Source organism: Carlito syrichta, unplaced genomic scaffold (assembly GCF_000164805.1).
Source record: "Carlito syrichta isolate Samal-C Ts95f unplaced genomic scaffold, Tarsius_syrichta-2.0.1 Scaffold304305, whole genome shotgun sequence".
Classification (NCBI taxonomy): Eukaryota; Metazoa; Chordata; class Mammalia; order Primates; family Tarsiidae; genus Carlito; species Carlito syrichta.
Genome location: NW_007248401.1, coordinates 185,314 through 199,170, shown reverse-complemented (window position 1 = coordinate 199,170; position 13,857 = coordinate 185,314). Strand labels below are relative to the sequence as shown.

The 13,857-nt window shown below is 44.2% G+C and overlaps 1 protein-coding gene across 1 annotated transcript in view; it reads left to right on the top strand.

Moving 5' to 3' along the window:
• The first annotated feature begins 9,987 nt into the window (after nt 1-9,987).
• Nucleotides 9,988-13,857, top strand: part of PDIA3 (protein disulfide isomerase family A member 3) — a 24,762-nt gene continuing 20,892 nt past the window's right edge. Inside the window, exons 1-2 of the mRNA XM_021713148.1 lie at nt 9,988-10,066; nt 12,810-12,927. The gene's annotated coding sequence lies outside the window, so the exon portion shown is untranslated. The remainder of the gene's footprint in view (nt 10,067-12,809; nt 12,928-13,857) is intronic.

Sequence of the window (13,857 nt, the reverse complement as noted above, 5' to 3'; positions counted from 1 at the left end):
GGGTAGCGGTTGGGCCTGCGCAGCGCCGGCGCCGCCACCTTCCCAGTGGGCCCGGGCTGCGGCCGGCGCGTTTCCCATCCCCGGGGAGCTGGAGACGGCTGGCCGAGAGCTGGGAACTAGACTCGAGGAGGAAAAGCCGAGGCTCCTCTCCCGCAGGGCCACATCCTTGCCTCGGTGCTCTTGCGGCACTTCCTATTTGCAGAGGGTTTAGCCGTCCCCTTCCCCCACTTCGATGTGTGTCCTTACCGTTTCTGGCTGAGTCGGTATTCGCGTTCTCCAGTCTACAGACCAGGGTCCCCAAAGCCTTGTCGTGAAAGCGAATGCAGAAGTCCTGGCTCCCACCAGGGTATTTCCTTTCTTCTGGCCCCCCGCCCCACAGCCATTGGTTTCTAGCCAAGGTCACTCAGTGGCTGCAGAATGGTCCTAAGTGCTTTCTTGAGGTAGGTGATTATTTTGTTCATCGCATAGTGTGCAGTGTCTGCATTCAGCTGATTCTCAGTACCGGCAGAGACCTCTGTCAAATAGAAACAGTAGGTGAACGAGAGCAATTCCATCTGAATCCCTTCAAACGGCCCGTTTTAATTAGGATTTCTAAAATATGACCAAAAAAGCCTCCAATGAGAAAGTAACCAGTGTTGCAGAAATACTCCAGGGTGTCTTGACTAAACAAGGATGTAGATTCGTCCTGGGGGGGGGGGGAAGGGAGAGCAAATGAGATTTCTGGCCCAGTTAACCTGAGTTTTTGTTTTTGTTTTTTTTCATCCTCCAAATCATTACCATAGTAAGCAGTGATTGTCTTAACATTGGGATAGTTCAGTATATCCTTGCTAATTGCAGTACTTATTTTTCCAGTCCTGACACAGTGACCCTTAGTTTAAAACTGTATTCAACTTGACGAGACTTCATCTCTACAATAAATCAAAAATCAGCTGAGAGTGGTAGTTCCAGCTACTCGGAAGGCTGAGGCGGAAGGATCGCCGGAGCCCAGCAGGTCGAGGCTGCGGTGGCTGGGAGCGGCCACTGCACTCCAGCCTGGGCGACAGAGTGAGACTCCAAATAAAACAAAAAAACCCCAAAAAACTGTATTCAAAAGTATTCGTAAAACAAAGTTAGTGTGTAAGTTTTACTTGCTTGGGACTCAGGTCTTTGCTCCTCAGGCTCAGCTGACTTGTTGAGGGTTGCACTGAAAGTCCAGTAGTAAAGACCACCTGAATTAGAATAATGTGCTAGAGGCAACACACTTTGTTTTTAGCTTGTGACAGTATTTATGCCCCATGCATTTCTGTGGCAAACTGGCAGTATTGATTACACATATAGTCTTTATACATCTCTGGAACTCCTGTTCTCTTTTGGAAGCAACTCTCTTACCAATTATGTAATCATGCTGTTAACTTTGAGGGGGTGTCACTGAATTTGGGTGGTGTCATGAGGCAATTTAAAGTGGGAATTCCTGGAAAATTGTTGGCCATTAGACTTAGTTTAGAGCAGAATTTTTTGTTTCGATTAAAGATCTTTCCTACTTTAAATTGTTGCACGTGCTCCCCTAAAAACTACATATCCCATCATGCACTGAACTATCCCAGTAATTGGTTGAATCTCTGCTGTGGTGTCTGCTTTTAATTGGTTTAAAAGAGAAGGCCATCCACAAAACCGGCAAGAAAGATCAGTTTTCTTTCTTTCTTTTTTTCTTTTTTTTTTTTTTTTTGAGTCAGAGTCTCTGTCACCCAGGCTGAAGTGCAGTGGTATGCTCACAGCCACCGCAGCCTCGACCTGCTGGACTCAGGTGATCCTTCCACCTCAGTCTTCCAAATGACTGGAACTACTGGCGTGCACTACAACGCCTGGCTAATTTTTTGATTTATCGTAGAGATGAGGTCTCACCAAATTGCCCAGGTTGGTCTCAAACCCCTGGGCTCAGGTAATCCTCTCACCTCAGCCTCCCAAAGTGCTGGAATTACAGGCTTGAGTCACTGTGCCTGGCCTAAGACCAGTTTTCTGAATGAGCAGCTTAGAGTCAGGGAAGTCTATTGATAACTTTTTTTTTTTTTTGAGTCGGAATCTCACTGTGTCACCCAGACTGGAGTGCAGTGGCACACTCACAGCCATCAGAGCCTCCACCTGCTGGGCTCAGGTGATCTTTCCACTTCAGCCTTCCAAGTAGCTGGAACCACAGACACAAACCACCATGCCCAGCTAATTTTTTTGATTTCTTGTAGAGATAAGGTCTTGTCACGTTGCTGAGGCTGGTCTCGAACCCGTGGGTTCAGGCAGTCCTCTTGCCTCTACCTCCCAAAGTGTTGGGATTATAGGCATGAGCCTCCACACCTGGCTGATACTTTCTTTTATTTCTTCACATTCCACTACAGTATTTATTAACACTTCTGCTGAAAATGTTTTCTACTGCTGTATTCCTTTGTACAGATTAGAAGTATTACCTTACAAGAGAAAAAGGAATAGTTAATTCTTTTTCTTTTTTTTTTCTTGAGTTGGAGTCTTACTCTGTTGCCCAGACTGGAGTGCAGTGGCCGCTCCCGGCCACCGCAGCCTTGACCTGCTGGGCTCCAGCGATCCTTCCACCTCAGCCTTCCTAGTAGCTGGAGCTACAGGCATGCGCTACCACGCCCGGCTAATTTTTTTGATTTTATTGTAGAGATGAGGTCTCGCCCAGTTGCCCAGGCGGGTCTCGAACCTGTGGGCTCAGGCAATCCACTCACCTCAGCCTCCCAAAGCGTGGGATTATAGGTTGAGCCACAGAGCCGGGCTGGAACAGTTAATTCTTTTTCAGGATAAATGAACCTATTTTAAACAAATTCATTTTCTCATTTTAGTTTTTTTCTGCTTTCATTTTACATGTGAAAGTGAAAGTTTTCTTTGTAGTTGAGTTTTGTCATCTGACACTCCTGCCAGACTGGTGTTCCTATAAGGAAAAGACCACACCAGTTTTTCTGTCAGGCTAAAAAAAAGCATTTGACACATGACAGGCATGAATTAATGATTGTTGGGAGAATATATGTTGGAATTCATTATCAACTGCTAGGTGCCATCCCTGAGTGTAGATGGTTATTTGTGTTTTAATATTTAATCTTGATGGATCTGTGTAATTAACTCTGATTTCCCCTAAATTCCACTTGAGTTCCATTCCTGATGGGGTTTTTTTGTTTTTGTTTTTTTTTTTGAGTTGGAGTCTCACTCTGTCGCCCAGACTGGAGTGCAGTGGCCACTCCCGGCCACCGCAGCCTCGACCTGCTGGGCTCTGGCGATCCTTCCACCTCAGCCTTCCGAGTAGCCGGAATTACAGGCATGCGCTACCACGCCTGGCTGATTTTTTGATTTATTGTAGAGATGAGGTCTTGCCAAGTTGCCTGGGCGGGTCTCGAACCCTCAGGCTCAGGCAGTCCACTCACCTCAGCCTCCCAAAGGCATGGGATTACAGGCTGAGCCACCGAGCCCGGCTTCCTGATGGTTTTGAAGAGGGCCTCATTGAGATTCTCTCCAGCCTCACTGAAACCTCTCTGTGCATTTGATGAGCTTATCCTGTAGGATATTGCCAAAGTTTAGGGCAATGGTTTTGTCCTGACCTTGTACACACACATGTAGTTCCTTCCCAGATTGCTGGAATTTTCATTCAGTAAGCCATGCATAGTTTTTTTTGTTTTGTTTTGTTTTTTTGTCTTACTGATCCATGGATTTTTAAACATTTTTTATTTATTTATTTTTGAGATAGGATTTCACTCTGTTGCCCAGCTGGATTGCAGTGGCATGATCACAGCTCACTACACCTTTAAACTCCTGGGCTCAAACAGGTCTCCCTCTTCAGCCTCACAAATAGCTGAGACTACAGGCACATGCCACCACACCTGGCTAATTTTTCTTTCTTTCTTTTTTATTTTTTTGCCCAGGCTGGCTTCAAACTCATGGCCTCAAGCGATCCTCCCACTTCAGACTCCCAAATTACTGGGTTTACAGGCTTGAGCCAACACACACAGCTCTCCATGGATATTTTTGTTAATGCATTTGGAGTTAACACCCATTGGTCTGGCCTAATACCTATTTTTTTTTTTGAGTTGGAGTCTCACTGTGTCACCCAGGCTGGAGTGCAGTGGCATGCTCCCGACCACTGCAGCCTCGACCTGTTGGGCCCCTGGCGATCCTTCTGCCTTAGCCTTCCAAGTAGCTGGAGCTACAGGCGTGTGCGCTACCACGTCTGGCTAATTTTTTTGATTTTATTGTAGAGATGAGGTCTCGCCAAGTTGCCTAGGTGGGTCTCAAGCTCGCGGGCTCAGGCAATCCACTCACCTCAGCCTCCCAAAGCGCTGGGATTATAGGCTTAGCCACCAAGCCCAGCTACCTATTTTATTTTATGTTTGTTAATGTTATTTTATTTTTAGAGGTAGGATCTCATCCTGGCTGGAATGCAGTGGTGCGATCATAGCCCACTGCAACCTTGAACTGCTGAACTGCTGGGTTCAAGTGATCCTCCCACCTCAACCTTCCAAAGTGTTAGGATTAGATGTACAAACCACTACACCTGGTCATAATTATTTTGTGTGTGTGTGTGTGTGTGTGTGTATGTGTGTGTGTGTACACACATACATTTTTTTTCTCTCAAAGTGTTTGCAGATAGTTGGAACTATAAATTCAAATTTATAAACTTGTAAATCTGTTGCCTTGGCTTTGACAGCTACTGTATATTCAACAGAAATCTCTTCTGTATTTTTTTGTTTGTTTGAGTTGGAGTCTCACTCGGTCGCCCAGACTGGAGTGCAGTGGCTGCTCCCGGCCACTGCAGCCTCGCCTGCTGGGCTCCAGCGATCATTCCGCCTTAGCCTTCTGAGTAGCCAGAATTACAGGCATGCGCTACCATGCCCGGCTGATTTCTTCTGTATTTTTTAATATTCATTGTTGCCATTCTGGTCTAAGCTTTTCTTATCTGCCTTGTGAAATATATTTTCTCCTAGATGGTTTTATTCTTATCTCTGCTTTCTTCCTCTGTGTCAGTCCTATATATTGCTTATTGATATGGTCTATATATGTATACACACACATTTATTATGTGTGGCAGGGCACGGTGGCTCCTGCCTATAATCCCAGCACTTTGGGAGGCCGAGGTGAAAGGATTGCCTGAGCCCACAGGTTTGAGACCAGCCTGGGCAAACTGATGAGACCTCATCTCTACAATAAATTTTTTAAAAATTAGCTCGGCATGGTGGTGTGCGCCTGAAGTTCTAGCTACTCGGAAGGCTGAGGTAGAAGGATCACCTGAGCTTAACAGGTTAAGGCTGCAGTGGTTCTGAACGTGGCACTGCACTCCAGCCTGGGTGACAGAGTGAGACTCCAACTCAGAAAAAAAAAAGCCTTTCACTGATCTTAGAATGTTTCATGCTTACTAATATTTTTGCCTTTGCTCCACTATCCCCCTCATCTAAAATACTCTGGCCTCTCCTCTCTGAAACCTTAGATCCTTGAAGGCCCAGATCCAAGTATTAGTCTCTTCACTTATTTTTTTTTTTTTTCTTTTTCTTACTCTAGGGACAATTCTTACTCCCTTTAAGATACCTTCTCTAGGGTCATTGCCTTGCTAAACTCTGGTGTGGCCATGTGCTCTTTGAGCTATGGCTGTTGCCATGCTGTCTGCCTTTGACCCTCTCCCTCCCCCACCTTGGGGAGTGAATCTTTTCTCTCTCTCTTTAATTTACTTTTAAATAAACTATATTTTCTAATCTAAAAAAACCCCTTCTCTAAAAGTCTTTAAACCCTTATATATTCTCCAAAACCTAGATTTCTCACATGAATTGGTTATTTTTTCCCTCTTTTAAAAAATTTCAGCCTGGCTCAGTGGCTCAGCCTATAATCCCGCGCCTTTGGGAGGCTGAGGTGAGTGGATTGCCTGAGCCCGCGGGTTCGAGACCTGCCTGGGCAACTTGGCGAGACCTCATCTCTACAGTAAATCAAAATGAGCCAGGCGTGGTAGCGCGTGCCTGTAGTTCCAGCTACTTGGAAGGCTGAGGCGGACGGATCGCCGGAGCCTGGCAGGTCGAAGCTGTGGTGGCCGGGAGCGGCCACTGCACTCCAGTCTGGGCAACAGAGTGAGACTCCAACTCAAAAAAGAAAAAAAAAAAATTCAATAACTTTAGGGAAATAACAAATAGTTTTTGGTCTGGGCTTTAAGTGTATTCACCCCCTCACCCCCACCTGTGCACATTGTACCCAGTACTTGATTTTTTTTGTCCCTCTACCCTTCCCCTATTATGTTAAATCAATTGTAATTTGCATGTTTTGGTTAAAACTCAATTATAGTAATTTTTAATTAATTGATTACTTTTTTTTTGTTTTTTTTGAGTTGGAGTCTCACTCTGTCACTCAGACTGGAGTGCAGTGGCACGATCCCGGCCACTGCAGCCTCGACCTGCTGGACTCCGGCGATCCTTCGGCCTCAGCCTTCCAAGTAGCTGGAACTTCAGGCATGCGCTACCACGTCCAGCTAGTTTTTTTAATTTATTGTAGAGATGAGATCTTGCCAAGTTGCCCAGGCTGGTCTCCAACCCAAGAGTTGAGGCAATCCTCTCACCTCAGCCTCCCAAAGTGCTGGGATTATAGACGTGAGCCACTACACCTGACCAATTTTTAATTTATTATGCAATATTAAAGGAATACAGAGATATAATGAATAATACCCTGTTTCAAACATTTAAGATGTCACTGATTATGAGAGGAACCATTATTGTATGTCTCACTAAGAAATGCTACCACTAATCAGGCTCGGTGGCTTAGCCTGTAATCCCGCGCCTTTGGGAGGCTGAGGTGAGTGGACTGCCTGAACTCGCAGGTTCGAGACCCGCCTGGGCAACTTGGCGAGACCTCATCTCTACTATAAATAAAAAAATTAGCCGGGCGTGGTAGCGTGCGCCTGTAGTTCCAGCTACTTGGAAGGCTGAGGCGGAAGGATTGCCGAGCCCAGTGGGTCGAGGCTGCAGTGGCCGGGAACGGCCACTGCACTCCAGTCTGGTAGACAGAGTGAGACTCAAAAAAAAAAAAAAGAAAAAAGAAATGCTACCACTGAAACTACAGTGTGATTGTAAGACATCTCAATTTCAGAAAAAAGTATCTGTGGAAGGAATACCATATATTTGTCACATGGTCTGAAAAACAAAGCCAGCACAGTTGAAACTTCCTGTGTACTCATCGCCATCTTTTTTTTTTTTTTAATTGGAGTCTCACTCTGTTGCCCAGACTGGAGTGCAGTGGCCGCTCCTGGCCACCACAGCCTCGGCCTGCTGGGCTCTGGCGGTCCTTCCGCCTTAGCCTTCCAAGTAGCTGGAATCACAGGCATGCACTACCACGCCCGGCTGATTTTTTGATTTATTGTAGAGATGAGGTCTCACTGCCCAGGTGGGTCTCGAACCCGCGGGCTCAGGCAATCCACTCACCTCAGCCTCCCAAAGGCGCGGGATTACAGGCTGAGCCACCGAACCCGGCTCCCTTCACCATCTTATGTACTTCTTCATCTAGTGTTTATCATTTGGTTCTTTTATACTTTTGGTAAATAGGTACATGGTCCTGCAATATATAGTATTACAGTCTTTGTTTTAATATCACTGTTCCTTCATTTAAGCTTTCTAGTAATTATTATTATTATTATTATTTTTTTTTTTTTTGAGTTGGAGTCTCACTCTATCACCCAGACTGGAGTGCAGTGGCCACTCCCAGCCACCGCAACCTCAACTTCCTGGGCTCCGGCGATCCTTCCGCCTCAGCCTTCCAAGTAGCCGGAATCATAGGCATGCGCTACCAAGCCTGGCTGATTTTTTGATTTATTGTAGAGATGAGGTCTCGCTGGCCAGGTGGGTCTCAAACCCACAGCCTCAGGCAATCCACTCACCTCAGCCTCCCAAAGGCGCGGGATTACAGGCTGAGCCACCGAACCCGGCTCCCTTCACCATCTTATGTACTTCTTCATCTAGTGTTTATCATTTGGTTCTTTTATACTTTTGGTAAATAGGTACATGGTCCTGCAATATATAGTATTACAGTCTTTGTTTTAATATCACTGTTCCTTCATTTAAGCTTTCTAGTAATTATTATTATTATTATTATTTTTTTTTTTTTTGAGTTGGAGTCTCACTCTATCACCCAGACTGGAGTGCAGTGGCCACTCCCAGCCACCGCAACCTCAACTTCCTGGGCTCCGGCGATCCTTCCGCCTCAGCCTTCCAAGTAGCCGGAATCATAGGCATGCGCTACCAAGCCTGGCTGATTTTTTGATTTATTGTAGAGATGAGGTCTCGCTGGCCAGGTGGGTCTCAAACCCACAGCCTCAGGCAATCCACTCACCTCAGCCTCCCAAAGGCGCGGGATTACAGGCTGAGCCACCGAACCCGGCTCCCTTCACCATCTTATGTACTTCTTCATCTAGTGTTTATCATTTGGTTCTTTTATACTTTTGGTAAATAGGTACATGGTCCTGCAATATATAGTATTACAGTCTTTGTTTTAATATCACTGTTCCTTCATTTAAGCTTTCTAGTAATTATTATTATTATTATTATTTTTTTTTTTTTTGAGTTGGAGTCTCACTCTATCACCCAGACTGGAGTGCAGTGGCCACTCCCAGCCACCGCAACCTCAACTTCCTGGGCTCCGGCGATCCTTCCGCCTCAGCCTTCCAAGTAGCCGGAATCATAGGCATGCGCTACCAAGCCTGGCTGATTTTTTGATTTATTGTAGAGATGAGGTCTCGCTGGCCAGGTGGGTCTCAAACCCACAGCCTCAGGCAATCCACTCACCTCAGCCTCCCAAAGGCGCGGGATTACAGGCTGAGCCACTGAGCCTGCCTGTAATTATTTTTTTAATAGACCTCCTGAAGACCTTTGAGAATAAACTCTTACAGTCCTTTGTTTAAAATAAATTTTAGGAGTAAAATATTTCGAAGTTTATTTTTACCGTCTTCGGGAGGTTACAGAACTCCTTACCCTCTCAAAGTGATCCCACTGCAACCCATTGGCTATTTTTTTGAGTTGGAATCTCACTCTGTCTCCAAAGCTGGAGTGCAGTGCCACGCTTAGAACCACCACAGCCTTGACCTGCTAGGCTCAGGTGATCCTTCTACCTCAGCCTTCTGAGTGGCTAGAACTTAAGGCACACGCCACCACACCCAGCTAATTTTTAAAAAATTTATAGTAGAGATGAGGTCTCACCAGTGTGCCCAGGCTGTTCTCAAACCCATGGACTCAGGCAATCTTCTCACCCCGGCCTTCCAAAGTGCTGGGATTATAGGTGTGAGCCGCCGCACCCAGCCCCCATTGACTTTTGAAGAGATGACATATAGCTGGTGCTAGCTATACACTGATGAGGAAGAATACATTCTCCTCCTCCCCCTGTTGCATATACAGTATACCTATAGGACTCTTAGGAATTTGCAGTTGGAGGAGCAGGTGCTTCTGGTGACCCTCTGGGAAAAGTATTCTAGTTTACATGTTTGTACCAGTTCTCGTGGGCCATCTTAGAGTTAATATCATACTTGGAGCATTACAAGGTTTTAATCACTATACTTTTAGGAACCACAGTGCTAGTTTCATAAGGAAAAATGTACTGTCCTTTGGGGAATTTTACCAGAGTTTAGATTATTGCTATCTTGTAGCCTTATTAATTGGTCAAAAAGGCATGAGCCCTTTCAGCCCTCTTTACTGTGGAGTATACTTCTGACTACAACTTTCAGAATTCAGTTAACACTTTTTAATAAAAAATAGAGCGCCTTTGGGCTGAGCCAGTGCCGTATAGTCAACCTCAGACTTGAGATAGGACCTTTATCTTCTGAGAGTCATGGCTTACTTTAGTAATAATGGATGTTGTTCAGGTAACGTTTTTACATTTGGAAGCATCTACTACTATCTCAAAAGTAGATTGAGGGTCTTCCAGGTGAGACAAATTTAACAAATTTGTAGGATTAAGCTGATAATTTAACTTTTATTTATTTATATTTATATATAGGTGTGGACACTGCAAGAGACTTGCCCCTGAGTATGAAGCTGCAGCCACCAGATTAAAAGGAATAGTGCCATTAGCAAAGGTAAGTCCAGGTGAATTCTTCATTAAAGGCTGTGAGATATTTTCAAAAGTAGTTGTAAAATTAACATTTATTTTCTCTACTCTTTTTGTTCTAAGAAAAGTGAAGGCTGGGCTCGGTGGCTCAGCCTGTAATCCCATGCCTTGGGAGGCTGAGGTGAGTGGATTGCCTGAGCCCACGGGTTCAAGACCCGCCTGGGCAACTTGACGAGACCTCATCTCTACAATAAATCAAAAAATTAGCCGGGCTGGTAGTGCGCGCCTGTAGTTCCAGCTACTTGGAAGGCTGAGGCAGAAGGATCACCGGAGCCCAGCAGGTGGAGGCTGCGGTGGCCGGGAGCGGCCACTGCACTCCAGTCTAGGTGACAGAGTGAGACTCCAACTCAAAAAAAAAAAGAAAAGTGTAGTTTCTGGGTAAATATACAACTGACTATTAACTATAGTTTCAAAAGTCAGGCATGGTGACTCACGCCTATAATCCCAGCACTCTGGGAGGCGGAGGTGAGAGGATTGCCTGAATCCAGGGGTTCAAGACCAGCCTGGGCAACTTAGTGAGACCTCGTCTCTGCAATAAGTAAAAAATTAACCAGTTGTGGTGTTGCACGCCTGTGGTTGCAGCTACTTGGAAAGCTGAGGCAGCAGGATCACCTGAGCCCAACAGGTCAAGGCTGTGGTGACTAAGTGTGGCACTGCACTCTAGCCTGGTCGACAGAGTAAGACTCCAACTCAAAAACTAGTGAGACTAAGGAATTCTTGGCATAAGAAATAAAATATATGGTAAATAAGAATTAAAGGGCAAATATGGAAAATAAAAGTATGGCTGTAAAGATTAGGGTAAAATAATTATTGAGTAAATGAGTTTCCTAAACTGCCATATGATAATCATAATGATGGGAATAGGCAAATGATATAAAGATGAGTATATAACCAAATAGTCAACTGTAAACTTGGTATTTGTTTTTACAGTTAATGTAATGCTTCCAGAATTTTGCCATTACTCTTGTTCTAGTCTAGAAGCTCATGCCTCTGCCAGCCTCAGATAAATAGTGCATACATATATAAGACTATTTTTGGAAGCTACTTTTAATCCTGATGTCAGTCAGCTTGCCATAGGAAAAAAGGTTCAATCATGCTTTAATTCCTGCAGCATGTGACTATGGCCTGTGTGACTATAGAGACATTAATTTTCTGCACCTCAGTTACCTATCTCAGCGTAGGGATCATACCTCAGAATTTTGTAAAGATGAAATGATATCATATATGAGGGGACCCCCCCCAAAAAAAAACCAGAATACTTTTTGGAGGGTGGGCCCCTGTAGTATAGGCTTCCCCCACTAGGTAAGTGTTCTAGGAACCCATCTGCATCAGCATACTAACTAATGTTGTGAGAGGCCATGTTTGGCTTCAGTGAATTTTTTTTTTGGAGATTCATTCTTTCAATACATTTGTCCACTTCATGCATGATTTATGAGGACACCACACCATGCTGTGTGTTCACCAGTTTTTGACCAAAAACAGCATGAGCCCCATACCCCACCCTCCCTATTCACCCAATCTCACCCCAAGCAACTTCTTTTTTTTTTGTTTCCCCGATAAAAAAAGTCCTCAAAGGGAAAAGTTTTGCCCATCTGGAAGAGGTGAAACAAAAAAACAACAGAAGCACTAAAAGGCATCAAAATTGACAAGCTCAAAAACTGTTTTGAGCAGTGGAAAAAGCATCTCGATAGGTGTATTGCATCAAATGGAGAGTACTTTGAAGGTGACTGAAGTTTAAACACATAAGAATAAATACAGGCTGGGCGCAGTGGCTCAGGCCTGTAATCTCAACACTTTGGGAGGCCAAGGTGAGGGGATTGCCTGAGCCCATGGGTTCAAGAACAGCCTGGGCAACTTGGTGAGACCTCATCTCTATAACAAATTTAAAAATTAAAAAAAATCAGTTGGGTGTGGTAGTGCGTGCCTTCTGGCTACTTGGAAGACTGAGGTGGAAGGATTGCCTGAGCCTAGCATGTTGACACTGGGGTGGCCGTGAGCATGCCACTGCACTCCAGCCTTCCAGCCTGGGCAACAGAGTGAGACTCCAACTCAAAAAAAAAAAAGAATAAATACAAAATTTTTTATAGATGAATTTCGGGTTTTTTTGGGTCCCCTCTTATATGCAAAGTGTTTCTAGTACTGCTTGAGTTGGAGTAAGGAGCTAAATAGGGGAAATTGTTTTCCTTCTTCCTGCTAGGCCTCACTACATTTGCTATGTTATGATTTGGTCCAGATTCAAACTATCTCAGGGAGCATGTACAAGTATTGGTACCTTTGCTAATAAGTCTAGGTGATTTATAAAATTAAATTATACCCCACCTAGAGGATATGTACACCCATCCATATATCTCCTTAATGATAATTATTATCAAATTTGGCCACTGTTAATTTGTGATTTCTCTCTCACATATTCTGAGGCAGAAAAATGGTGAAGACCATTGCTTTAGATAACAGAGACTCCAAGGGCAAAATTTAAACTGATTTTTGCATTTTGTATGAGAGCTGGGAATCTCAATTTTAAAGAATTATTAGGTAGTTCTGATGTAGTTAGGCAAGCACTGATTTGCCTTTAAGATCTAGTTTTCTATGTCAATGTATTCCTAAAATTACTTGATCCTCTTAGGATTTGGTCAGTCCTAATATTTTGGGAATATAGGAAGAACCTGCAGCAGCTATTTGGATTACAATAGCTTATGTGTTTTAATCTTTAGGTTGATTGCACTGCCAACACAAACACCTGTAATAAGTATGGAGTCAGTGGATATCCAACCCTGAAGATATTTAGAGATGGTGAAGAAGCAGGTGCTTATGATGGGCCTAGGACTGCTGGTAAGGATCCTGAATTACACTCTGGAACCTGAATTTGTTAAGTTTCTTTGTTAATTCTTTGTAGTGGAAACATGAAAATATGCTTTTCTACACAATACGCTTTGTCTCAGTATACTTTGTCTCAAAATTCTTTGTCTAAGAAGTCAGTTTAGAAGGTAACAAAGGACCTCTCTAAATGAATAGATTAACTTAGCTGGACACAGTGGTTCACACCTGTGATCTTAGCACTTTAGGAGGCCAAAGCAGGAGGACTGCTTGAGCCCAAGAGTTTGAGACCAGCCTAGGCAACATAGCAAGACCATCTTCTCTCTACAAGAAATTTTAAAAATTCACCAGGCATGGTGGCACATGCCTGTAGTCCCAGCTACTCAGGAGGCTGAGGTGAAAGGATTGTCTGAGCCCAGGAGGTCAAGGCTACCGTAAGCTGTGATCGTACCACTGCACTCTAGCCTGGGCGACAGAGTGAGACCCTGATTCAGAAAAGAAAAGACTTAACTTGAGTTATAAAGTCAGCCAGACATTTTTCATTTGACAAATATTTACTCTGTGTCGGATATCCTAGATATACTAGGTGCTTGGAATTTATTGATAAAACAGAAAAGGTTCCTTCTCTTGTGAATCTTCCATACTGGGGGAATGAGGTGGAAGAAGGCAACAAACAAGTTTTTAAAATACATATGAACAGGTACGATGCAATGTGCCTGTTGCCCCAGCTATTCAGGAGGCTGAGATAAGAGAATCACTTGAGCCCAGGAGTTTGAGGCCAGCCTGGACAATATAGCAAGTCAAAACAAAAGCAAAAAGAAAAAAAGGTCAAGTGAGGTGACTCATGCCTGTAATCTCAGCACTTTGGAGAATCACTTGAGCCCAGGAGTTGGAGACTAACTTGGGCAACATAGTGAGATCCTGTTCATACCAAAATATTTATTT